The 26,942-nt window shown below is 37.6% G+C and overlaps 2 protein-coding genes and 1 non-coding gene across 12 annotated transcripts in view; 2 read left to right on the top strand and 1 right to left on the bottom strand.

Annotated features, from left to right (window-relative positions):
- Positions 1 to 18,890, bottom strand: part of ZRANB3 (zinc finger RANBP2-type containing 3) — a 310,106-nt gene extending 291,216 nt beyond the window's left edge. Inside the window, exons 1-2 of one of the 3 annotated variants that reach the window (XM_041739421.1) lie at positions 18,824 to 18,881; positions 18,237 to 18,323 (exon numbers count right to left, since the gene is read on the bottom strand). The gene's annotated coding sequence lies outside the window, so the exon portion shown is untranslated. Of the gene's footprint in view, positions 1 to 18,236; positions 18,481 to 18,823 lie in introns of those variants that run through there. The other 2 variants (XM_041739422.1, XM_041739420.1) reach the window with 2 other exon arrangements.
- On the top strand, positions 12,119 to 12,225 carry LOC121482193. The gene has a single exon (XR_005985549.1). It is a non-coding gene; the product is annotated as a U6 spliceosomal RNA (small nuclear RNA).
- Positions 18,891 to 19,136: 246 nt separating the features above from the next.
- The window catches only part of R3HDM1 (R3H domain containing 1), a 201,184-nt gene continuing 193,378 nt past the window's right edge, over positions 19,137 to 26,942 (top strand). For 2 of the 8 annotated variants that reach the window (XM_041739510.1, XM_041739515.1), the window contains exon 1: positions 19,137 to 19,343. The gene's annotated coding sequence lies outside the window, so the exon portion shown is untranslated. The remainder of the gene's footprint in view (positions 19,344 to 26,942) is intronic. The other 6 variants (XM_041739507.1, XM_041739514.1, XM_041739512.1 and 3 more) reach the window with 4 other exon arrangements.

Here is a 26,942-nt window from a genome sequence, read left to right on the forward strand (position 1 = left end):
AAAATAAAATAAAACTTTTTAAAAAAAGGAATTTGTTGGATGAAGTAAACAGCAGATACAGATATAGACAGAGAGAGAATTAGTGACCAGAAGAGACATTAAATAGAAATGGAGTAAAAGTGTCAATTTTTAAATCATATCGGATTTAAAAATCAGTATCTATACACTGCTTTAAAAAGATACATACTTTAAAAGGATGTATACTTACAATGGAATATTACTCAGTCATTAGAAGTGACAAATTCCCACCATTTGCTTCGATGTGGATGGAACTGGAGGGTATTATGCTGAGTGAAATAAGTCAATCGGAGAAGGACAAACATTATATGGTCTCATTCATTTAGGGAATATAAAAAATAGTGAAAAGGAATAAAGGGGAAAGGAGAAAAAATGAGTGGGAAATATCAGAATGGGAGACAGAACATGAGAGACTCCTAACTCTGGGAAACAAACAAGTGGTGGTGGAAAGGGAGGTGGGCGGGGGGTGGGGGTGACTGGGTGACGGGCACTGATGGGGGCACTTGATGGGATGAGCACTGGGTGTTATGCTATATGTTGGCAAATTGAACTCCAATAAAATAAATAAATAAATAAATAAATAATAAATAAATAAAAGGATGTATACACACTGAATGGAAAAGAACGAAAAAAGACATATAATGCATACCAAAATAGAGTTCATATAGTTTTATTAACATAAGGCAACAAATATTGGCTAAAAAGCATTATTAGAAATAAGGGGTATTTCATAAAAATAAAAGGTTTAATTTACAGAAACATAGAGTCTTAAAGTGTATAAAAATATAAGGCAAATGCATAAAAATAAAAGAAAAATTTAACAGCAACAAAGGGGAATAGCCAAATCTATAATTATAGTGGAAGGTTTTACTGTATTTATTTCAGTCATTGATTTTATAAGCAGATTAAAAATATAAAAAGATATGGAAGATTTGAAGAACACAATAAACAAACTTGAGCCATTTAGCAAATGACAGATGTATTCCTTTCAAGCTTTTTCTTTTCTTTTTTTAAATATACTTATTTATTTATTCATGAGAGAGAGAAAGAGGCAGAGACACAGGCAGAGGGAGAAGCAGGCTCCAGGCAGGGAGCCTGACATGGGACTCGTTCCCGGGTCTCCAGAATCAGGCCCTGGGCTGAAGGTGGCGCTAAGCCACTGAGCCACCTGGACTGCCCTCAAGCTTTTTCTATGAAGCCAAGACTACTCTTGATTGTAGAAGGAGCTTTTAAACAGGTTTGAGCAAGGCTAATGGACCCAGAGCAACAGACAGGCTGAATACAGTCAGGTTCATCAGGCAACGCACCTCAAAATATCCATAAGCCCTACCTGACAGTGGACTGACAACCATGCACAGTTACCAAAAAAAAAATTCCATGCATCCCAATACCGTCTTACTTCCCCCTTTAAAAACAGCCCATACCCACTGCCTCATTGCAGACACTCTCCTTTGCTGTCCTGCCCACTACTCCCTTGCTTGTGGTATATTCAATAAACTTTTATCTCCTTTGTTCCACCTCAGGTGAATTCTTTCACTGCCTACACCAAGAGCCCCCACCAAATTGTCACCCCACATTTGAGAGCCTCCATCAGATCATGAGATACACACTTATCTGACAAACATCATACAAATATATAAATATATATATATATATAATTACAAGCCATTTTCTCACTTTCATGAGTAAATAAATATTAGCAAGTTAAAGACAGTAATAAATTAAAAGCCTAAAATATCAAGACATTTAAAATAGGCTTATTAGACAAAATAATTAAATAAAATAGGCTTATTTTAGGAATGCAAGTCTAGTTAAACTTTCAAAAATTAACCAACCCCAAAATATTCTTGAAAATGAACAAACTTGGAAAACATGCTTCCTGGTTGTAAAACCTACCACAAAGTTACTTAAGACAGTACAGTACTAGCATGATGATAAACAGATAGACCAAAGGAATAAATCTGAGAGTCCAGAAATAAACTCTTACATTTATGGTTAGTTGATTTTTCACAGAGGGGCCAAAACAATTCAATTGAAAAAGAACAGTCTTTCCAAGAAATAGTACTATAACAACTAGATATCCAGGTATAAAAGAATGAAGTTGGACCCCTACCTCACACCATACATAAAAATTAACTCAAAATGGGTCAAAGACTAAAATGTAGTAACCAAAATGGTAAAAACTCTTAAAAGAAAGCAAAAGGCTTTCTTTTAAGCATCCACTTCATGACCTTGGGTTATGCAATGGCTTCTTAAATACAAAGCCAAAACTAAAAGCAACAACAAGAAGATAAATTGGACTTCACCAAAATTAAAAACTTTACAACTACAAATAATATCATCAAAAAAGTGAAGGCAAACCAAAGAAGGGGACACAATATTTGCAAATTATGTCTGACAAAAAAACTGATATCCAAAATATATGAAGAATTACAACTGAATACTAAAAAGATAACCCAATTGAAAAATGGGCAAAAGATCTGAATACAGTTTCTTCAGAAAAGGTATATTCATGGCCGATAAGCACACAAAAAGATGTTCAACACCATTAGTAGTAAGGAAACTGCAACTCAAAACCACAATAAGACAAATAAGACACTTCACACTCATTAGGATGGCTAAAAGGAAAACAATAGATAGTAACAAGTGCTGACAAAAGAGAAAATGGAACCCCAAACATTGCTTGTGGAAATGTATAAAAGTGTAGCACTGTGAAAAACAGTCTGGCAGCTTATCAAAATGTTAAACATAATTACCATAAGACCTGGAAATTCTACCTCTAAGTATACACTGAAAAGAAACGAAAACACACATGTGCAAAAAAGATTGCACACCAATTTTCATAGCAGTATTATTCATAAAAGTTAAAACGGGAAACAAACAACATGACCATCAACTGATAAACTGATAAAAAAAAATACACTATATCCATACAATGTAGTATTATTTGACTATGAAAAACAATGAAGTACCAATACATGCTATAATTTGGATGAACTCTGAAAACACTACACTAATGACGGAAGCCAATCACAATGAACCACATACTCTGTAATTACATTTATATGAAACATCCAGACTAGGCAAATTTACACAGACATAAAGTAAATGAGTAGTTGCCTAGGGCTAGATAGAGTTGGCATAGTGGTTGGGAAGAGAAGGGTGGCAAAGAACAGAGAGCAACTGCTAATGAGTACTGAGTTTCTTTTTAGAGTGATGAAAATGTTCTAAAATTAGACTGTTGATGGTTCCAAAACTCTATGAATATATCAAAACTCACAGAATTGCAAAATAAGTGAATTTTACGATATGCGAATTACATCTCAATTAAGCTGTTAAAAAATGCACTGTGAAAAAAGCTCAATCAATGTAATTCTCAAAAATAACAAAATAAAGAAGTTGTACAGTCATCTCAACAGTGGGGAAAAAAGCATTTGATAAAATTCAAAATTCATTTAGAACAAAAGTCACCTGACATAGGAAAAATTGGATAGAACTTCCTTCATATGATAAAAGTTTTCACCAAAATCCTTCAGTAAACATGATACTTAAGGTAAAATGTTGAAAGCTTTCCCTGCAAGATCATAAAGGACACATATATGCCTATTATTCCCAATTTTATTTAATAGAGGAATCACCTCAGGTGAGTAAGACAAAAGGAAAAGGAGAAAAAAATAAGAGAAAAAAAATCAAAATTTGGTTCCAGTCCAAGACAGCAACATAGGAAGATCCTGAACTTACTTTTTCCATGGACGCACCAATTCTACACCTACTTACTACAGAACAATTCCTCCTGAAGAAGAGCGGAGGTCTGATTGAACAACTTCTATACAACAAAAGATAGGCCACATAGAGAAAGGCAAAGGGATGAAGACATGGTAACAAAGGAAACCTCACCTCCAAATGTGCAATCCACAGTGTGAAGGGATAATACTGAGGGACATAGAGCAGATTCTTCTACCTTGGGGCAAATATGAGAGACTGGCAATCCTCACATTTACGCACATCCTCCAGATGGTACAGATGGCAGTAGGGTCCAGGCACAATAGCCAGGTTACCACATCAGTGACCACTGGGTAACCTGGCCCACACCAGTTCCAGATGCCCAGGGCATAGAAGAACTGTCAGGGTCTGAAAGAAAAGCTAATTTGTAAAATATCCAGTCATAGAACTCCATCAAATAGCAGGGGAGCTGCTGGGAACTCTCTCCAGGTTGAAGGGGCTAAAAAGCCTTACAATTTACATTCAGTATCCACCTTGACAGTGCAAACAGGAATAGGGTCTGGGCAGCCTAGGAAGCCTATTTCCTCAGTGAGCCATGGGTCTCTAGCCCATACCAGCTCCAGCCATTCCACCAACAGACCCAGAACAGCACACACTCCTGGTCAGCACTTGGTTACAATTCCAGCTGTACTGCCAAGGTGATACAGGCCCAAAGCACCCCAGGTCCATGCCACTTTGGCTCTAGACAGCTTGCTAAGGCATTTCTGGTACAGAGTGCTCCAGGACCTCCTGGTTCACAACTGCTTAGGCTCCATCCGTCCATCCAAGGCAACACCTCCATAGAGTGTCCCATGCCCATATCAGTTTACCTATCTGCCAAGGACACCCTCTACATGGAATGCTGCAGGACACCACTGTCCCCACCCACCAAAGTTCCAGCCACCTTGCCAGGGCATCCCTTGCATGAGCACACCAGGACATTCCAGCCTCCACCTGTCTTAGCTCCAGTCACCCTACCAGAGAACTTCTTGTGCTGTGCATCTGAGGACATCTTGGCTTGCATCCACTTCAGCTTCAACTGTCCACCCAGGGTACAATCTACATGGAGAGACATGGGTAATGGCCCAGCCCATACACACTTCTACTATAGCTATCCAGCCAGGGTGTCCCTGCCTGTAGCACAAAGGACACCCTCGCCTATACCCTGCCTCAGCTCCAGCTGTCACACCAGGACACACACACACCCCTGCCGCCCCCATGCAGCAAGCCCTGGGATACCCTGGTTTCCACCCACTTCAACTTAAGCTAACCTGCCAGAGTGTCCTTTGTGCAGAAAACTCAGGACTGCACTGGCCCACAATCACATCAGCTTTAGCTGTCCTACCAACACACCCTCTGCACAGAGTCCCAGGACACATTGGAGAGCATGCATTTCAACTCTAGCTTTCCTGCCAAGGTACCCTCTACACAAGGAGCCCTGAGACCACTAATGTATGCCTACTTCAGCTTGGGTCATCATATCAGGTCAGCACTAGTGCAAAGTATCCCAGGAAACCCAGCCAACCCGATACAACTCTAACCAACTAGGCACACACAGTGTACAAGGGACAACTGTGTGTGTGTGTGTGTGTGTGTGTGTATCCATTCCTTCAAATTTAGAAGAATCAGTTGTTCCACCTAATTCATAGAAACAAATACAGAAAGTCAAGCAAAATGAGACAGAGAAATATGCTCCAACGGAAACAAAACTCCAGAAAAAGAACTAAATGAAACAGAGACACAGCAATATGTTTGATAAAAGTTTAAAGTAATGATCATAAAAATGCTTAGCAGATGAAAGACTAGAAAAATTTATGAGATTTTCAACAAGGAGATAGGAAACATAAAAAAACCAATCAGAGTTGAGGAATAAGGTAAGTGAAATAAATATTACACTAGAGAAAATCAACAATACAATGGAGGATGCAGAAGAACAGATCAATGATCGGGAAGACAGGGTTTTGGAAAGTACGTGAGCTGAACAGGAAAAAAAAATTTTTTTTTAATAAATGAGGATAAGATAAAGGAACTCTTAGACAAGATCAAATGAATATGCAAATTATAGGGGCCCCAGAAGAAGAAGAAAGAAAAAGGCAGATAAATTCTTTGAAAAAATAAAAGATGAAAATGTCCCTAACCTGGGAAGGAATTGACATCACAGTTCAGGAAGCAAAGAGAGTTCCAAAAGAGGTAGCCAAGAAGGGACACACCATGACACATAATAATTAAAATGTCAAAGGTTAAAGATAAAGAGAGAATTTTAAAATCAGCAAGAAGTAAAAAGTTAGATACAGGGGAAACACCATAAGGCTATCAGCTGATTTCTCAGGAGAACCTTTACAGGCCAGAAATGAATGGCGTAATATATCCAAAGTGCTGAAAGGAAAAAAAATCTAAAATCAAGGAGTCTACCCAGGATATTCATCATTCAGAATTGAAGGAGAGAGAGTTCCCAGGTAAACAAAAGTTAAAGGAGGATATCCCCACTAAAGCATCTTACAAGAAATCTTACAGGGAATTCTTTAAGTGTAAAGTAAAAGTTCATAATTAGAGGAAAATTATGAATAAAAATACAGAAAATAAGGTGCACCTGGGTAGCTCAGTCTGTTAAGCATCTGACTCTTGGTTTGTTCAGGTCATGATCTCAGAGTCCTAAAATCAAGTGCCTGACCGGGTTCCATGCTGGGTTTGGAGCCTGCTTAAGATTCTCTCTTTCCCTCTCCCTCAGTCCCTTCCCCGCCACTTGTGTACATGAACTCCCTCACTTTCTCTCTTTCTAAAAATATGTAAAATATGACATCATATATATAAAACATGGGGTGAGTAAAAAAGAAATTCTTTTAGAACTTCCAATGTATTCAAATTTAAGTGACCATCAACTTAATACAGATTGCTATATGAGTAGAATACTATATATGAACCTCATGTAACCACAAACACAACACTTAGAATAAATACATAATAAAAAGAAAGAAAACCAAGCATAACACTACAAAAAGTGGGGCATCTGGGTGGTTCAGTTGTTTAAGCGTCTGCCTTCAGGTCCGGTCATGATCCCAGAGTCCTAAGATAAAGCCCCACATCAGGCTCCCTGCTCAGCGGAGAGCCTGCTTCTCCCTCTCCCTCTGCCACTCCCCTCCACCACTTGTGCTCTCCCTCTTACTCTCTATCTCAGATAGATAAATAAAACTTTTAAAAAATAAAAACACTATAGAAAGTAATCAACCACAAGAGAGTAACAGAAGAAAAAAGGACAGAGAAGACCCACAAAAACAACTACAAACAATTAACAATAGTGATAGACACATACCCATCAATAATTACTTTAAATGTAAATGGACTAAATGATCTAATCAAAAGACGGGTGTGTGTGTATGTGTAAGTTTTAAAAAAAAGAGAGAGATTCATCTACATACTACCTACAAGACTCCCCTCAGACCTAAAAATCTCACAGAAAATAACAGTTAAAGGAAGGAAAAAGATATTCCATGCAAATGAAGTGAGGAAAAAACCCAGGGTAGCAATACTCATATCAGACAAAACAGACTTTAAAACTAAGAATATAACAAGAGACAAGGAAAGACACTACATAATGGTAAAGGAGACAATTCAAAAGGGGATATAACAATTGTAAACATCTATGCATCTAATGATGGAGCACTAAAACACAAAACACAAATGTTAATACCAGATAAAAGGAGAAATCAACAGTAATACAATGATATTAGGATACTTTAACACCTCAGTTACATCAAAGGATAGTTCATCCAAGCAGAAAACCAACAAGAAAACACCATCTTTGAATGACACATCAGATCAGAAGGACTTAACAGATATGTACTGAATGAGCGCAAAACAGCAAAATACACATTTTTTTTCAAGTGCACAAGGAACATTCTCCAGGATAGATCCCATCTTAGGCCACAAAACAAGTCTCAATAAATTTAAGAACACTGAAATCTGACCATAACAGTATGAAATTAGAAATCAATCAGAAGAAAAAACTGGAAAACACACAAAACTGGGAGCTAAGATATGCCAATAAGTCACCAAAGAAATCAAAGAGGAAACTGAAAAATACATGGAGATAAATGAAAATAAAAACACAATGGTCTAAAATCTTTGGGATAAAGCAAAAACAGTTCCAGAAGGGAAATTTTTAGTGATACAGGCCTATCTTAAGAAACAAAACAAATCTCAAATAAACAATCTAACGTTACAAACTAAATGAACTAGGAAAAGAAGAACTAACAAAGTTAGGAGAAAGGAATTAATAAAGATCAGAATAAAAACAAATGAAACATACACTAAAAACAAATAAAAAAATCAATGAAACTAATAGCAAAAATATTTTTTCATATATTTTTCAGAGCAAAATATATTTTTTCATCATGTATTTTTTCATATATATACATGAATATATATATTCATGTATATATATGAAACTAAGAGCTGGTTCTTAGAAAAGATAAACAAAATTGATAAAACTTTAGCCAGATTCACCAAAAAACAAAATCAAATTGGAGAAAAATAAAATTAGAAATGAAAGAGAAGTAACATTCAACACTACAGAAATACAAAGAATTATTATTATTATTATTATTATTATTATTATTATTATTTTAGAAATACAAAGACTTAAATACAAAGAATAAAAAATTGTATGTCAACAAAGTGGACAACCTAGAAGAAATGGATAAATTCCTAGATATACAATCTCCCTAAACTGAATCAGGAAGAAATAGAAAATCTGAAGAGACTAGTTTCAATAGTAAGAAGATGAAATTGGTAATCAAAAAGCTCCCAACAAACAAAAGTCCAGCTTCACGGGCAAATTTTACCAAACATTTAAAGGAAAATGAAGACTTATTCTCCTCAAACTGGTCCAAAAATTAAACAGAAAAAAAACCTTCCAAATCCATTTTATGAGGTCAGCATTACCCTGATACTAGACAAAGACACTACTAAAAAAAGAAAACTACTATATCCCTGAACACAGGTGCAAAAATCCTTAACAAAATATTAGCAAGCTACATTCAACAATATATTAAAAGGATCAATCAGCACAATCAAGTGAGATTTATTCCAGGGATATAGTAATAGTTCAATATTAGCAAGTTAGTGTGAAATGCTACAATCAACAAAATTAAGGATAAAAATCATTTGATCATTTCAATAGATGCAGAAAAAGCATTTCACAAAATTCAACATCTGTTCATTAATAAAAACTCTCAAATTAGGCTTATAGGGAACATACCCAAACATTATAAATGCCACATATGGAAGATCCATAGATTAACATCATACTCAATGGTGAAAAACTAATCAGGAACAAGACAAGCAAGTCTACTCTTACCACTTTTATTCAACATAATATTGGAAATTCTAGCCACAGCAATCAGAAAAGAAAAAGAAATAAAACGTATTCAAATTACTAAGAAAGAAGTTAACCTGTCACTATGTATAGATGACCTGATACCACATACAGAAAACTCTAAAGACTCCAGGAGCACCTAGATAGCTTGGTAGTTAAGTGTCTGGCTTTGGCTCAGGTCATGATATCAGAGTCCTGGGATCGAGACCTGGGTGGGTTGGGCTCTGCACTCAGCAGGAAATCTGCTTGACCCTCTCCCTCTGCCCCTCATCCCACTCATGCTCTCACTCTCAAGAAGTAAAATCTTTAAAGAAAGAATACTCTAAAGACTCCACATAAAACTATTAAAAGTAATACAATGAATTCAGTAAACTTAAAGGATACAAAATTAACACATATACATCAGTTGTATTTCTATACGCTACTAACAAAGTAGCCGAAAGAAAATTAAAAAACAAGTCCATTTACACCCAAAGTGTTCATCAATAGATGAATGAATAAATAAGTCGGGGGACATATACAATGGAATATTACTTAGTCATAAAAAGGGTAAGATCTTGCCTTTGCAACAACATGGTGAACCAAGAAAGTATTACACTAGGTGAAATAAGTCAAAGAAAAATACCATATGATTTCACTTGTTTGTGGAATCTAAAAAAACAAAACAAATGAAAAAACAAAGAAACCAAACAAAAAGCAGAAGCAGATCCATAAATAGAACAAACCAATGGATATGGTAGGGGGTATAGGGTGAGAAGGGGAAGGCAGAGGCAAAATGGGTGATGGAGAGTGGGAAAAACAAGTTTCTAGTTAGAGAACAAATAAGTCACAGGGATAAAAGGTACAGCATAAGGAATACAGTCAATAGTATTATAATTAAAGTTGCATGATGACAGATGGCAGCTACACTTGTGATGAGCATAGCATAATGTATGGACTTGTCAAATCATTTTACCGTATGTTCAAAACCAACATGACATTATGCATCAACTATACTTCCATTAAAAATTTAAAAATTAAAATATAACAAATGACATAGCAGGATTATATACACAGAACAAAAATAATTTCTATATAACCAGCAGGTTTGGGATCCCTGGGTGGTGCAGCGGTTTAGCGCCTGCCTTTGGCCCAGGGCATGATCCTGGAGACCCGGGATCGAATCCCACATCAGGCTCCCGGTGCATGGAGCCTGCTTCTCCCTCTGCCTATGTCTCTGCCTCTCTCTCTCTCTCTCTCTCTCTCTCTGTTTGTGACTATCATAAATAAATAAAACATTTTAAAAAACCAGCAGGTTTATAAGCAAATTTAGTATGGTTAATGAATACATAATCAATATACAGAATCAACTGTGTTCCTCTATACAGGCAAAAAGCAGAAAATAAAATTTTAAACTAAAACTATTCTCAAGAGCATCAAAAAATTCAATCTTAGAAATAAATCTAATAAAAAGAAGTGCAAGAATTGTAAACAGAAAAATTATAAGAGTTTTTTTAGTAAAATTAAATAAGACATAAAGAAGTGACAACCCTGTTAATAGACTGGAACTGATTATAATATAAACAAACTCTTGAGATGATGTGACATGTCACTGAAACAACAAGAACATCACCAAAAACAGGTCCAGGTATTAGTTCTGAAGGTGAGGAAGGAACAAGTATTTTTTGAGTGTCTATCATATAATAGTGTCCTCTTTGTGCCAAGAACTTGAACATATACTGTCTCAATCTTCCTAACAACTCTATGATACAAGTACTAATTCTTCTTTACTAATGAGGAAACTATGACACAGTAGGTGAGAAAGCCAAGATTCAAATGTAAGATGGTATGGCTACAAAGCCTAAAAAGAAGTAAATCTTCATCCCAAAGAATTAAAACCCAAACAAAAAAATGAAACAAACAAGGACACCTGGGGTTAAGTCCAGTTGATTAAGCATCTGCCTTCTGCTCAGGTCATGATCTCTGGGCCCTAGGATTGAACTCCACATCCAGCTCCCCACTTGGCAAGGTGTCAGCTTGACTCTATGCCTCCTCCCTATTTGTGTGCTCTCTTGCTCTCTGTCTCAAATAAATAAAATCTTTAAAACAAACAAACAAATCCTGTTTTGATGTAAGCTCCTAGGAAAATGGGGTATACAATCCCTATAAAAAAATGGTTTGAGTATTTCTTAAATAACTAAACATGTTATACAAGTTTCCCAGGGTATACAAGGGTTAGTGTATCCCAGGGTATACAATCCCTGGGAAAAATGGTTTGAGTATTTCTTAAATAACTAAACATGTAACTACCATCAGACCTAGCAGTCTAGTGGGCATCTCAAATTTAACACAACGAAAACTGAATCCTAGATCTTTCTCTCAAACCCTAGTCCATCCACAAACTTCCCCATAGCATACTTCCAGTTGTTCATACCAATTCCTTGACTACTCTCAGTGTCCCTCATCCTGCATGTCCAGTCCATTAGCAACTCCCCTTATATTCAAAATATACCCCAAATCCCACCATTCCCTACCACTTCCAAATCCACTTGCCTCAATTGAGCCACTATCATTTCTAGTCTGAATTTCTGCCAAGTATTTGATATCCCATCTCCCACCTCCCTCTCTATATTCTCCTCTCAATGTAGCAGCCAGTGAGATATTTTGAAAAAGTCTGATCATAACATTCCTCAGAACTTCTCAATGGTTCTCAGTTTTACTCAGATAAAAGCTCTATCAGTGGTTTATAAGCCCTTCTACAATCTGCTCCCACTTCAATTACCATCCCACCTCACTTTTTCTTCTCTATCACAATGATGTCCTTACATATTCCTGTTTTGGACACTGCACTAGCAGGGCACCTGCTTATACTACTCTTCCCATAATTATCTATATAGCTATTTCTCTTGATTCCTTCAAGAGTCTTTTCTGAAATGTCAAATTTTCAATGAAAACTTGACGATCTTATTTAGAATTTCAACTTTTGTGCTTGCTTCAGCAGCACATATACTAAAATTGGAAAAATACAGAGAAGATTAGCATGGTCTATGTGCATGGATGACCCACAAATTCATGGAGTCTTACATATTTTTGAGGGAAAATATTTTAAAGCAAATGTGGCAAAATGTTAACAATATGTGATTCTGGGTCAAGGGCATATGGGAGTTTTTGGCACTATTCTCATGACTTTCTGTATGTCCAAAACTATTTCAGAATAAAAGTTTAAAATTTTAAAAACAAAAAACAATAATTGCAATTCCTTATTATCTCTTCCTTACTCTACGTTTTATTTCTTGACAGCACTTACTACCTTGCAAAAACACTACATAATTTAGTTTTCTACTGTGATTTTTGTTTGTCTTTCCCCACTATGGTAAAAGCTCCAAAAGGACAAAGATTCTTGTCTGTCTTGTCCTGGTATATTCCATGCACCTAGAGCAGTGCCTGGCCCTTAGCACTCACTACTATTTGTTATATTCAAGTTTCAAAGCACAGGGACACCATGATTAGTGAGTCTAGAGGTAGAGTAACTGATAGAGTTGAGAAGGTATAAAGTGGGACCATAGGAGTGCATGGCTGAACTAGTGTGAAAATAAAATTCACAGGAGACACAGCAGTCCAGGAACTAAGGAACTAGCATGTTGTGTCAACTGGGCTATACATTCAAAGGTAGAAGTCATCCTAAGTAGACAGAAAGACAGTCAAATTCAAGTTATAGCAAGGAAATTTGGTATATAGTTTGCATAGTGATTAAGATTAGAGAGGGGGTTGTTTATTAAATACAGATTAAGGTTCCCTATTAGGATGTTAGGGCATTAGAACACTCTCAAGAGTTCTAAGATAGAAAGGATGCTTACATATGGAAAATTCTTCCTAATACAGAATATCAATCAAATCTTCTATTGAATTTAAGATCAAATTCAGTTCATCCAGATAACTAAATTTCATAAATTCATCTTAGTCAAACAAAAATGGTCAGTGGAAATGGTTCCAAGTAGTAGAGCAATTTGGCTACATAAATACAACCAGTAAATGTTGTGACAATGAAATATCTTTTTTTTTTTTTAAGATTTTATTTATTCAAGAGAGACACAGAGAGAGAGAGAGAGGCAGAGATACAGGCAGAGGGAGAAGCAGGCTCCATGCAGGAAGCCCGACATGGGACTTGATCCCCGGTCTCCAGGATCACGCCCTGGGCTGCAGGCGGCGCCAAACCGCTGTGCCACCGGGGCTGCCCATACAATGAAATATCTTAATAAATCTTGGTGGACCTATGATAAAAGATCTGATTACTCATTCCTCCCCTCCTCCCACCCCAATAATAACAGGAGACAGGTGGATAGAGTAAAGGGAAGAAGACTAGAAGCCAGTAACCTCAGTAAATACCTCTCCTCAAGTAGGGAAGTAACCATGTAGTAACATAATTAATTCCAAGTTCCTTACTGAAATATAAATTTGGCTTGAAAAATTGCCCATTTCTGCAAGTGGTTAGTATGGAGGTCTACTGGAACGCTCTGCTTTACAGTACATAGCTTCCAGAAATCACAGATTCACAAACAAAAGTTTGTCATTATAAGTTTCAAAAGTAGTCAATGAAGAGGTCTACTTATCTACTCAAATATTTTCAAAGTGATTATACACAAATATATTCAATTACAGAAACTCTTCAGATTTGATCAGGACTTGAAAATGTATCTATTTCACATTTTAACATACTCATGGCTTTCATAATAGTGTATATTCTCTTTATATTTATATCTGATGTAGCTATATTTAAAAATTGTCAGTTAAGTTACAACTTAAATAAATGGAAATAGTATTTGTCAATAAAACTGAATATTCTAAAATGATAATACATTTATTTCAGTAAATTACAGAATTATATAATATTTTTAAAATAATTTATGGGGCTTTAAAAACTTCCATATCTAATATCCAATTACTTTAAGAGCAAGGACAGTAGAACCTTTCATTCTATAGGCAACTTTTTCAGAATAATGATAAAATACCTCCCACTTATTGAATGACCTCTCTGTGAGGACATTTTTTTTAATCTCTTCTAATTCTCAAAACAACTCAACAAAGTATTATTATCCTCATATTAAGGTCAAGAAAACTGAGGTTCAGGAAAATAGATATGAAATAATTTCTTACCAGTTGGCAACTGGTTATATTAAGCTTGGAACTGTGACTGTTCAAATTTTAAGTCTATTTTGCCATCATACAATACTGCCTCTTAGAATCACTCACTCAAAAAATACTCTTTTAGCGCCCATTATATACCAAGCAATGCAGAAAATGCTAGGTATACAAAGATGAATTTGTGCCATTGTAGCCTCACATCTTTGCCCAATCTAGGACAGAAATAAGAGTTCTAAACAAATAATTGCAGCACAATATAATAATGCTATGAAAGCATATATATGAAAATCATATAATAATGGAAGTGTTTGCTCTGTGTAGGTAGCAAGCAATCAAAGAAGGGTTCACTTATGAGAAAAAAAATGCTTGATATATAAGAAAACTTAAATTATATAATTTTTTAAAGATTTATTGAGGGGTAACTGGATGGCTCAGTCAGTTGCGCATCTGCCTCCAGCTCAGGTTGTAATCCCAAGGTCTTGAGATCAAGCTCCGTGTGTGTGTGTGTGTGTGTGTGTGTGTGTGTGTGTGGAGGGGGGGGGTCCCTGCTCAACAGGAAGTCTCCTTCTCCCTTTCCCTTTTTCTCTCCCTACCCATTTGTGTTCTCTCTCTCGAATTATTCAAATAAATAAAATATTTTTAAATAAAAATAAAAAATAAAAGATTTATTTGAGAGAGAAAGAGAACTGGGGGAGGGATGGAAGGGGAGCAAGATAGAACTCGCAGCAGATTCCACACTGACTGCAGAGGCAAATGCAGGGCTCAATCCTAGGATCCAGAGATTATGACCTGAGCCAAAATCAAGAGTTTCTGATGCGTAACCAACTGAGCTACTCAGGTACCCCTATATTAAATTAATATTGATGCAACTCTTAAATTGAAACTTGAAAGAAGAGCAAGGGTTCGCAGATGGACAATCAAGATAAGGATATTCTAGAGAAGAAGATGCCGCATTTGCAAAAACACAAAGTTTCAGAAAATTCTAAGCAGTTTAGTATAGCTAAAAACTATGATGCTTGTGACAAGTGGTAAAGAAGTAATAACAGGTCAGGTCAGGGAGGTTCTCATATGCCATGTGGAAAAAAAAAGTCTGGGCTTTATCCTGTAAGAAATCGGGGGAATTTCCTAGACTTTAATCAGGTCGTTAGTTTACAAAGATTACTTTGTCAGATTTAGAGGAACAGATGTGAGGGCAGGCACAAACTTTTAGAAGTCTACCACCACAAAGAGCCCAGAAATACAATTTTGAATTTCTTGGTTTCAGATCCCTATATTTAATTACCTACCTGACATCTTGGACACCTCACAGACATTTCTAGCCTAAATGTCCAAAACCAAAGTCTCATTTCTCTACCAAAGTTGTTTGCTCCCTGCCCAAACTGTCAGTAATAGTACAACCATGCAAGTTACTCAAACCAGCAATTTGGGTTCACTCTTGATTTTTCCCTCTTCTTTAGCCATCAAATTAAATCTATTTATTCCTAATTATTCCCAGGGCATATTTCAAATGCATCCATTTCTTTCCAGTTCCATTGCCATCCCAAGCTATCATTACTCAACTGGAATAGTACAATAGCTCCCAAATGGACTCCCCCACATTTTTCTTAATGTCAGCTGGTTTCCTTAAAGCACTTATTATTTACCAATTCCTCTTATCTATTTACTTGAATTTTGTCTTTCCCTCCTATTAGGATGCCTTCATAAAGCCAAGGACCGTAAACTGTCTTATTTTACTTCAGCATGCTAATATCAGCCAGGTCAATAAACAATATTAACAAAACTATCAGACAGTTACCATAGGCCAGGCACTATTCTATGTGTTTTACATATAGTAAGTCATTTCATCCTCACAACGACTTATAACGCAGTATTCTATCATCTTAATTTTATAGACAAGAAAACTAAGGCACAGATTGTTAACTAAACTGCACAAGGTCACCCAACAAATTCATGGCAGAACCCAGATTCAAACCTAGGCAGCCTAGACTCCATTCTCTTGATTATAGCCAAGACTTTTCTTAGCAGATGCTCAATAAATATTTCTTGACCAAATAAATGAGAAGAGGAACAGGTTTAGGGGACATGTTGAGTTTGAAGTACTTAGAGAAGGCTATGCGGCACAGAGGGATAGTTATAATAAGCATGCAGAAATCATCAGCTTCTATAAAAAAGGAAATCCAGTCATACGCTACAACATGGATGAACCTTGAGGACATGATGTTAAGTCAAATAAGCCAGTCAAAGAAGGACCAACACTGCAGGATTCCACTCATACGAGAATCTAAAGTAGTCGTAGTTGAACTCTCAAAAACAAAGTAGTAGGGTAGATACCAAAGGCTGTGGGAGGAGGGAAAGGGGAATTGTACAAAACATACACTTTGTTTTGCAAGATGAAAAAGTTCCAGATACCTGTTAAATGATAAGCTAACATACACTCGATACTAGTGTATGATACACTTAAAAATGGTTAAGACTGTAAATTTTATGTTTTTTACCACAATCAAAAAAAGTTAGTCAAAAACAATGTAAATATCCATCACTAAGAATTGATTATGTTGGAGACAATGAAATACCAGATAGCAATAAAAAATGATATTTTAAAAAATGATATTAACACATACCCAGTCATATCCACAGCTTATTGTTGAATTTTTTTAAATAAGGCTTACAAGAAAGCAAGGTAGTAATGATAGCATTTGGGCAAATGTCTGTACCTATACTAGAAAGATCTGTAAGGATATCCACCCCAATTTAATGTTGGGGTGGTATGTTATCCAGACATACCATACTGGTGGTATGCCACACTGGTGGTATGTCTGGATAACAGTATTAGAGATGACCTTTTTAATACTCTCCTGTGCTTTGAAACACGATTAGTATATATTATGCACGTGACAAAGGATACTTCAAAAGAAGTGACTGCCACCATCAGTTCCAGAATTCTAGAATGGAATTTTACATTTGTCTCTCTCATGTGTCTACAGCACATACTGGGAAATAAATATTTGAGAGTCAAGATGAGTAGTGATTAAGAGATCAGAAATGAGACAGACCTGGATATGAATCTCAGCTACAAAATTACCTGATCAAGGCCTTAAATGGTCTTAATGAACGTCATTGAAGACCAATTTCTTCAACTATAAACCTCACATAACAACACTGGCAGATTGCTGCAAGAAAAATGACCTTAAAGCACTTAATATCCTTCCTGGCTGAGGAAACAATAAAATGATGGCCACAATGACTATTTGACTGTCAGAAAGTCAAGTTTTTCTTTTCGCTGGAAAAACTCCCGACACAACAAAAAGAAAAACAAAACTAAACACCCTCTAAAAAAAAAAAAAAAAAAAAAAAACTACACTGCAAAATTGTATTGAAAAACCCAACCGCATTAAGAAAGGAGATCTACGTTCTAGACCCGAAAGTAATAAAATACTGTGTTAACAAACTCGAATTAAAAAAAAAAAAAGATTTTCTAAAAAGGTAAGGTAATGCTTTGACTGTTGGTCCCACAACACTGATGCTTTGGTCCAAAAAAAAAAAAAAAGAATGGTAATGGGCCATTTTTGAGTATGAATCCTGTGCCCTTGTTATCTCCCACCAACCAGTCTTTAGTAGAAGTGTGTTTGTAAATATGGAAGTCATTAAATCAGGACTTCTAAGCCCATTTTTGGTCAGACCGGCGACCTGAAGCCATGCTTCTTGCACGCAAAGCGGCTAAAACCGTAGGGGCTCCCTCCACAAATGCAATGCAAGCTGAGCGTGAGCAAGTCAAAAGATAAGAAAAATGGGGACTCTGGGATTGGAGGCGAGGGACGGAGGAAGGCATTCTAGCCTGGAGAACTACGCGCCATCCCATTTCACCCGCTCTTTCTTAAACACAACTGCATGCCGTTCAACTTCGTTATCCGTCTCCAAAGAACCTACGGGCTTGCCCGCCACGCCACCCTGAAAACCACACCTGGTGCGCTCGCCGCAGGGTCTCCAACTCCCGCCACAGGCTGGGCTGGCGTCCGCCCCAAGGCGGAAGTGACTTCAAAGGGACAAACTGAAAATAAGAGAGTTCAAACACCAAGACTCTAAAACCCCTGTGGCGTTCTGAGAAAACTCTCCTCTGACTTCTCTTCTAAGCCTCCCCTCTCGAGCTAGGGTGGCGATTCGCCACAGCCCTGCAACCGGTTCCCCCGCCCCAAATCATCTCCAGTCGGCCCCCTTTCATTGGCCAACGAGGTGCCGCGGGTACCCCCCCAGGAACTACAATTCCCGTCAGGCCCCACGGGAAGTAAAAGCAGGAAAGAACGGTGGAGGGGGCAAAGCATATTGGGAAACGTAGTTCCCTGCAGGCCTTACAGAGCTGGAAACCCCGCCTTCCTCCACTGAAGCTGGAGAAACCAGGTGTTCGGCTTAGAACCCGTTACCGCTAAAGGGAGGAGCCAAGACCTTAAGCGGCATTCCTCACTTCCCCCCACATGGAGGATGAGAATATTCACCCAGTCCTAGAAAGCTCTATAAATAGCCCCTGAAGAAATATGGTTGTCTCTCCTATACCTCCAGGTCAGTAAAAACTCCACAGAACTCCTACATGCCAGACTCCCAACTCGTGGGAAAAGGTGCCTTTTTTACAAGTGGGCAAAATGGCTGTCCTCTTAGTTCTTCCATTGGTTGTCCTCCGCGTCGTTCAAGGGCGGTTACTCATTACCGATTGGTTCTTTCTCCCTTGAGGGTGGAGGAAGACTTGGCACCGCTCTCCCGCGGCCCGGGAGGAGATAAGGGGGTGGAGGAAAGGCCGTTTATCCAGGCACGATTGGCTGGCCCTCACGTCACTCAGAGTGCGTCTAACCTATGATTTGTCGGCTGCCCCTCCAAGAGAACGAAGGGGCGGGGCTAGTGCGTGGTGGGAAGGGGCGGGATTCTGCCAGCCGCGGCTGCCGCTGGAGCCGGTGTCCGGGCTGGTGATGGGGTTAATTCCCTTTCGTAAGACTCTTACTTGCACCCACCCAGCCCCGCCGTCGCCCCGCCGCGCCGCGCTCCAACCGCCTCCTCCTCCTCCTCCTCCTCAGTAACGCGGGTAAGAGATGCCCTCCCCTCCCCCTTCCAGCTCCCCGGGAATAACGCGCCTCGCTCCCCTCCCCCGCCCGCCAACCGGTAGCGCTAACGGAGAAGGAGGCAGGCAGGGGAGAGATGTGTGCGAGAAGGTGGCCTCCGCCGCCGAGCCATCGGCGCTCCAGCCGGGCCCCCGCCGCGGTGCCGCCGCTGCCAGCCCGTCGGGAGGTCGGGTTCCGAGGGAGCCCGGCTCGCCTGGCCCGCGGCTGCGGCTGCAGCTGCATCCACTACCTTGCGCCCACCGCCCCCACCCGGGGGCCATGTGAAAAGCAAACCCCTCGAGGCCTAGCGGAGGAGGCAGGGGAAAGGTTCCCGAGTCCCTGCCATGGCTGCTGCTTGCTGCCCTTGCAGCCCCAGGGACCCGGGAAGCAGCCCCAGCAGGCCTGGCAGGAGCGGGTGCCGTGCGTGGTGCTGCTCCCTCGGGCGGCCGGCCCCCGTGCCTCGGGCTCCCCGGCCCACCGCACGCCTCGGCCCCTGGCCTTGCACCCCGAGGATTGTTAAGAAAGGAAATACGGCGTTCCTCGGGCTGCTGAAATGCAGGCACACCTTGCCGGTGGTACCAGAGAAAAGCACAATGGGAATGTTGAAAAGAAAGTTGAATGACTGTCAGCGCCACGGACCCCGGGGGTCGGATTTACACACACACTGTGGCTGAGCCTGAGGCTCAGACCTGTGCCTTTGAAGTTTTTTTGTTCTCTTTTTGTTGTTGTTGTTGTTAGTAGGTGCACAGGAGAGTGCCTCTGCTTTTTTGAGCTCGCTTTTATGTAGGAACAAATTGTTGAGGCTGTCTTGTCCCGTGTGGAATGGTCCTGGATAGCAAGTGGAGGAAAAGTAAGGCTTGGTAAAATAACAGATGATTTTTCGAACACGATGTTCCAGAAAATACGTGTATATAGATTGAAATCTCCATGGTTATAGCTCGCCTAGTTGTAATTCTGAAGAAACCCTTTGCTGTTAGCTTAGATGTCAGTGATTGCAAGAACTTTTGAGTAATGAAAAGGTGGTTAAAGTCTTAACTGGAAACTAACCTCGTTGTAATACTTGAAAGAGTAAGGTCTGTGGGATAACTAATATAGTTGGATACCAGTACAACTAGAGTAACTGAACACACTTCAATTTGATAAAACTTGGCGTATTTGAGAACGAATGCTTTTTCCTCACATATTGATGAGGCGCTCATCTTTTAACACCTTGTGGGGTTTTTTTGTTTGTTTTGTTTTTTTGTGGTTTTTTTGCATGGATGGGTCCTTAAATAGTGGATTCTATAAATTGGTGGTAGACCTGGCTGTATCAAGGGTAACATTTTAGGCCCACCTCTGAGGCTTTACTTGTTGTCAGAGTACACTTGGGTTCTGAAGAAAGAATCAGTTTTGACTAAGTTGTTAGACCATTTCCTAGGGCCTAAGGAGACCCTACTGGCAGAATGATCTTACATATTCCATAACTAATAGCATTTGCATACAGAATTACATAGATCTAGATTCAGGATCTGGAAGAAATGTGGATGTTTGCTAAAAAAATAAAACACATAACCCCGAAAGGTAAGTTCTCTCAGCTGCCCATAAAGCACTCATCACTCATCTTAGAACTTTCTAAAACTTGTTGGTCAATTGATGAGTTATAGACTTGATACTTTTGGATCTCATATACTTTATGTACACAAAGGGCTGATGAAAATATAGGCGGCTTATACATTCTCTTACTAGCTGCAGGACCCTTCTGTGAGCCTCAGTTCACCTGTAAATTGGGGATGATAGCACCTAACCCTTAGTTGGGAGGATTGGAGACAAAATCTGTATAAATATAAAGCTCCTACCATTGTGTTTAATACATAGTATGTATTATGAAATATTAGCATATAAAAGCATCTTAAGAGAATGAGTTTGTTATTTATATGCACAAGATGTTGCAGCCTCAGAACTTGCTCTGTTAGGGCAGAGGAGTACTATGGGAGTTTTCATTTATATAGGGACTTAAATTGGTGCAGTTTGCAGCTAGCCATTTCCAAAGTAAAAGAAATATGAGAAATTGGGCATCCGATACTGAAGAGTTGTTGATTTTTATAGGTTTTTAATTTTGCGTTAAAATCCCCATGTTTGGGAAATATATTTCAAATGAATTTTTTGGAATAAGATTAGGTGGTAAATTGTTTGTAGTGATAAATTATTGTAATAGGTTTTAAATTTTAGTTAGCTAATATGTATTTCAAGGTTTATATATTTGCTATCCATATTTACTGCGCTATCAGGCTACTAACAAACAAGTCTTTAATACAGAGTTAAGATTCAGTGAGTGGTTTGAATTCATAATGGCCATAGGGCTGACTGCAGTTTTGTTACTGTTTTGAATTCTCAATATTTATCAGTGCTTGAGTTTTTCTTTTCTGTGAAACAACATGGGAGACACATTGTTCCTTTCTCTTTTCAGGCACTTTTGAAAATGCATTGGTCTTCACACATAATAGTATGTTTTTGAGTTTGTCCCAGTAGACAAATTAAAGTTTAGCATGAAAAGTTTTATTATGAAGTCTTCTGACAGTAACGCCTGGCCAGGGTTCAAGGCAGCTGCACCTTATGCTGAATAGTGAAGAAACGCAGTACAGTTGGATGCTCCTTTGGGGAGCCTTCCATGGCAGCAGCAGAATATTATATAAAATTGAAATAAAATTTTTCAAAAATGATGCAGAAGAAATGCACTACTATATTTTGCAAAGTAATAAAAGAGATTTTTTAGTACAGGCACTTTACCTAATTATATGCATTTGAGCTAATGTTAAGTTTTAATTCCACAGGAATAGAGAAGCACTGAGAATTAAGTTTTATTTTCTCCGTTCTTGAAAATGTTATACTTAAGACTTGATGGGTTTGTAATATATTGTTGCTGTCTGAATTAGAAAATTTCACTATTAACACTTCCAGGATCTATTATAAATACTCTGACAGTCTGTGTGTCAAGGAGGTATAGCAACAAATAGCAGTCAACTTTTCAAATGGCTCTTATAGCTCCAAACCACAGAATCTATACTTTTTGTAGTCACACCTGTACATGGTGATGTAACTTATAATTTAAGATAACTAAGATACATAAGGAGCATGTCAGTTTTTTCTCAGCATAATAATTTTTCCTAAAAATGTAATCTTGCATTTAATCCTTGTGAAGTCTCATAATGTTTACTAGTAATACAGACATGTGCAAAGAGTCAAATCATAAAATCAAACAGAATTTTATTAAGTTAACTTTACTTCCCAAATAAGGCTGTGTTATATAATTAAACAAATTTGTTTGTACCTGATAAGGTGTAAGCATGTGTATCTTTTCCAGAATTTAATTCAATTAGTCATTGGTTGATTAGTCATTGGTTGATGGTTGAAATATAAGAGTAGTTATTTAATTTTGTCTCAGAGCTAGTTCTCTATCTTATTTTCCAGCAGTTTGGTTTTTTCCCATGTTTTATCCTTGAATATTTTGCCTATTCTTACCTTCTTAGTCTCTACATATGCTATTAACGTAAATTTTTTTTCCTGTGAATTTTGAAAACTTGTATTTATGATCTTTCTTGTTCTTTCTTTGCCTTCTGAATTTTAGATTTGTAACTTCCAAAAAAATTTCTACCTGTAAGCTCACTTCTCAAAGCAAATAGCGAGGTTTTTGTGCCGTCTTATTTCATAAATACTAAACCATATATACTATATATATATATATATATATATATACACACTATATATATGTTATATTATAATACTATAATAATATAGCATGATTTATTTTGATGATTTTAAATGATTGTTCTGTTAGCCTGCTTGACTAGTGTTTTCATCTACAACTCCCTAAAAGACCTTTCTCTCCAAAATAAATTCAGTATGGAAAATAAATTACATTTGTTTTTATTCTTGACCTTTCTTCTTGGAAGACAATAATTCAATATTGTCTTGCCTGAGAGTTTAAAGTACTATGATTTGACTTCTCCCAACTGTAGTTTGAATAATGACAGATAAAAATTAATTTTGTGGGCTAGTCATACAGTTAACTTCACTAACTGTTCTTCTGCTTGAAAGAAATTCCATAATTGATATATTACCTTAGAGTCTAAGTTAGAAGTTTAACTGCAGATTTACCTTGATGCCATGTTTCTTAATAGAGAGAAAAGCTATGGAATTTAATTACAAAAGAAAGGTTTAACATTATGGAAAAGAAACTGGAAATGTATACAAAGCAAGGACGAAACCATCATAAAGCCCTCGCTTTTAAAGTGCACTTGGGAAAATGCTTATTACAGAATTGCTGTGTTTAAAAATAGTTGTCTTTTTTGCTGAAAATAACCCAAAGCCCTTCTTTGAATGATTGGTAAAACTGTTCTATATATCCCTACTGTGGAATACTATACAGCAATAAAAAGAAACAAAACATTGATAAAGCAACTTGGTAGCTCTTAAAGTAATTACAGTAAGTAAAACACAATTTTAAAATGGAACAACCATGTGGTCCATTTCTATAACATTCTCAGAGTGGTAAATTATAGAGACAGAACACAAATTACTAATTTCCAGGCATTAGAGATGGAGTTTGAGGGAGCAAGATGGTTGTAACTATAAAGTGGTTGCATGAGGGATCTTTATAGTAATGGAATGGCTCTGTATCTTGATTGTACGGTAGTTACCTAAATCTTCGTTGCTTAGAAACATACAAATGGGGGTGCTTGGGTGTCTCTGTTGGTTAAGTGTCTAACTCTTGATTACAGATCAGATCATGATCTCAGGGTCATTAGATGGAGCCCTGAGTCCTTGCCAGGCACAGAGCCTGCTTTAGGATTCTCTCCTTCCCCCTCTGCCCCTCCACTCCACTCACAGAGGAGCACTTGTGCATATGCACTCTCTCTCTAAAAAAAAAAGAAACAGACAAATGAGTGCATGTAAAACTGGCAAAATCCGAATACGTTTGTATATCAATGTCAATCCCAGGTTTTGATGTTGAACTTTATTTACATAATGTTATCACTGAGGGAAACTGAGTGAAGAGTACATGGGAGCTTTCTGTACTATTTTTTGCAACTTCTGTGAATGTGTAATTATTTAAAAAAAAGTCAAACACAAAAACCCTGCAATATTTATATATATGTTCTCCTATAGTATTGAAAAAAGTATATTTTAAGCAAATTTCTTCTAAAATACCATTGATACATTTTATATTGTTCATTTGTTTTAGTTTTACTAAGTCACATTCACATGCATCTGAACACAGCAGAAATACCTCTACATCAAACATATTCTAGATGTAGTTTCTGTTTTCATTTCATATGCCTTTTTTTCCTAAATGCCAATACTTTCTTTATTCTCCTTTTATAAAGGCTTGCTGCCCTTTCATTTTCCAACCCCTCTTCATATAAACTAAAAAGAATCTAACATTAGTTATCCATATTGTTCATTTTCCATTTGCGATAAAAGGATTTTATCAAGAGTCTATGTATTCATTATTTAACCAGATATTTATATATTAAACCTATTGATTATCTGTAAGACAATCTGTAAGATAAAATACGAGATGTTATCTTCTTGTAAAGACATACAGAACCAGCAAATGAGAACTCATTTGGGGAAAGAAAGTGATATAAGTGATTCTTAAGTTATAGTGTAGTTACTATGTGACCCTACACTTTTAAATACAAAAGTACTGAATCTTCTAGAACAATTGGGGAGTAATGTGAGGAGGTCAAAAGTCAAAGTGTAGACCACCAACTTGGGAAGGATATACTTTTTGTGATAAAGATGACCTTGATCCACTTAGAGTTAATTTTTGTGTGTGATGTGAGGTAGGGGGTCCAAATTCATTCTTTTACATGTGGATATCATTTTTATCTCCACACCATTTGTTGAAAACACTGTTCTTTCTTTGTTAAATTGTCTTGGCTATTTTGTTTACCATAAACGTAGGAGGTTATTTCTCAACTCTAAATCCTATTGCATTGATTTATAGGTCTATCACTAGACCAGTAGTACCACACTATTTGATTATGTAACTGTGACAAGTTTTGAAATTGGGACTTGTGAGTCCTCCAGCTTTGCTGTTTTTTTCAAGATTGTTTTGGCTATTCTGGGTCCCTTTTATTTCTTTGTGTAGTTTTAAGATCAGCTTCCCAGAAGCCAGCTTAGATTTTGATACAGAGTATGACAAACACCTAAATCAATTTGGCAATTTAGGAAATATTATTTTAGCAGTATTAAATATGAGAATTTCTTTAATATGTAATGCTTCACTTAGAATAATAAACTACCATATTTTTAGGAAAAACAACTTTTCAAAATTAAAAATATAGCAAGAAGAATAGGATTGTTTTACATTTTTGCAAATCTCCTTAATGTCTGGCTTATTAGAAGATAGCTGAGTTCTTTTTTTTTTTTTTTTTTTTAATTTTTATTTATTTATGATAGTCACAGAGAGAGAGAGAGAGAGGCAGAGACACAGGCAGAGGGAGAAGCGGGCTCCATGCACCGGGAGCCCGATGTGGGATTCGATCCCGGGTCTCCAGGATCGCGCCCTGGTCCAAAGGCAGGCGCCAAACCGCTGCGCCACCCAGGGATCCCGATAGCTGAGTTCTTGTATCTACTTTTGCATTCATTCTGATAGGATATGTGATTTTGGTTGAAATATAAGAAGACAATTTGGCCACACACCAATATTCAGAAGAAAAGTGAGAGAGCTCATGGACCCTTTGAAAGGATCTTGATCAACAGTAGTCCTGTTGGACCCACTATGAAAACAGCTTGTCTAGTGGAAGAAATAGATGGTTGGAAACTCAAAGACTTGATAAGTATCACAGGTCTACCACTGAACAGCTGATGTGATTTTGAGCAAGTAACTTAGACTTTCAGTCTTTTCTTCATCTGTAAAATGAGAATAATGACATTATACGTAGAAGGGAGGAAACAAGAACATGCCTGTAAGGTTTAAGATATATAGAAGTCACCAAAGAATTGGTTCTTGCCCTCTGTCATTTATACTTGTCCATCTCTCTCTTTTATATGGGATTAGCAAATTTTTTTTCCTATGAAAGTCTACATACCACAGCATGGTAACCTTCAGTAAATTTGGTTCATTGTAGTGATATTTACTTAAAAGTAGAGTTTTATTCATATAGTCTTTTATGATCATTCCATTTAGCTACAAATCATGGTAGTGAACAGGGAAAGAAAAGAGTCAACAAAGGAGGTAAAAGAATTTATCAGAAATGAGGAAGTAAAATTGATGCCTCCTTTAAGACCATTTGTCAGGGATCCCTGGGTGGCTCAGCAGTTTAGTGCCTGCCTTTGGCCCAGGGTCTGATCCTGGAGTCCTGGGATCAAGTCCCACATCAGGCTCCCAGCATGGAGCCTGCTTCTCCCTCCTCCTGTGTCTCTGCCTCTCTCTCTCTCTCTCTCTCTCTCTCTCTCTCTCTCTTTCTCTCTCTTTCTCTCTATCATAAATAAATAAATAAATAAATAAATAAATAAATCTTAAAAAAAAAAAAAAAGACCATTTGTCACTCACTTCAGGCCTGCTGTTGATAGTGAAGAATGAAGGAAACTGCAAA

The sequence above is a fragment of the Vulpes lagopus genome, chromosome 24 (assembly GCF_018345385.1).
Source record: "Vulpes lagopus strain Blue_001 chromosome 24, ASM1834538v1, whole genome shotgun sequence".
Taxonomy (NCBI): Eukaryota; Metazoa; Chordata; class Mammalia; order Carnivora; family Canidae; genus Vulpes; species Vulpes lagopus.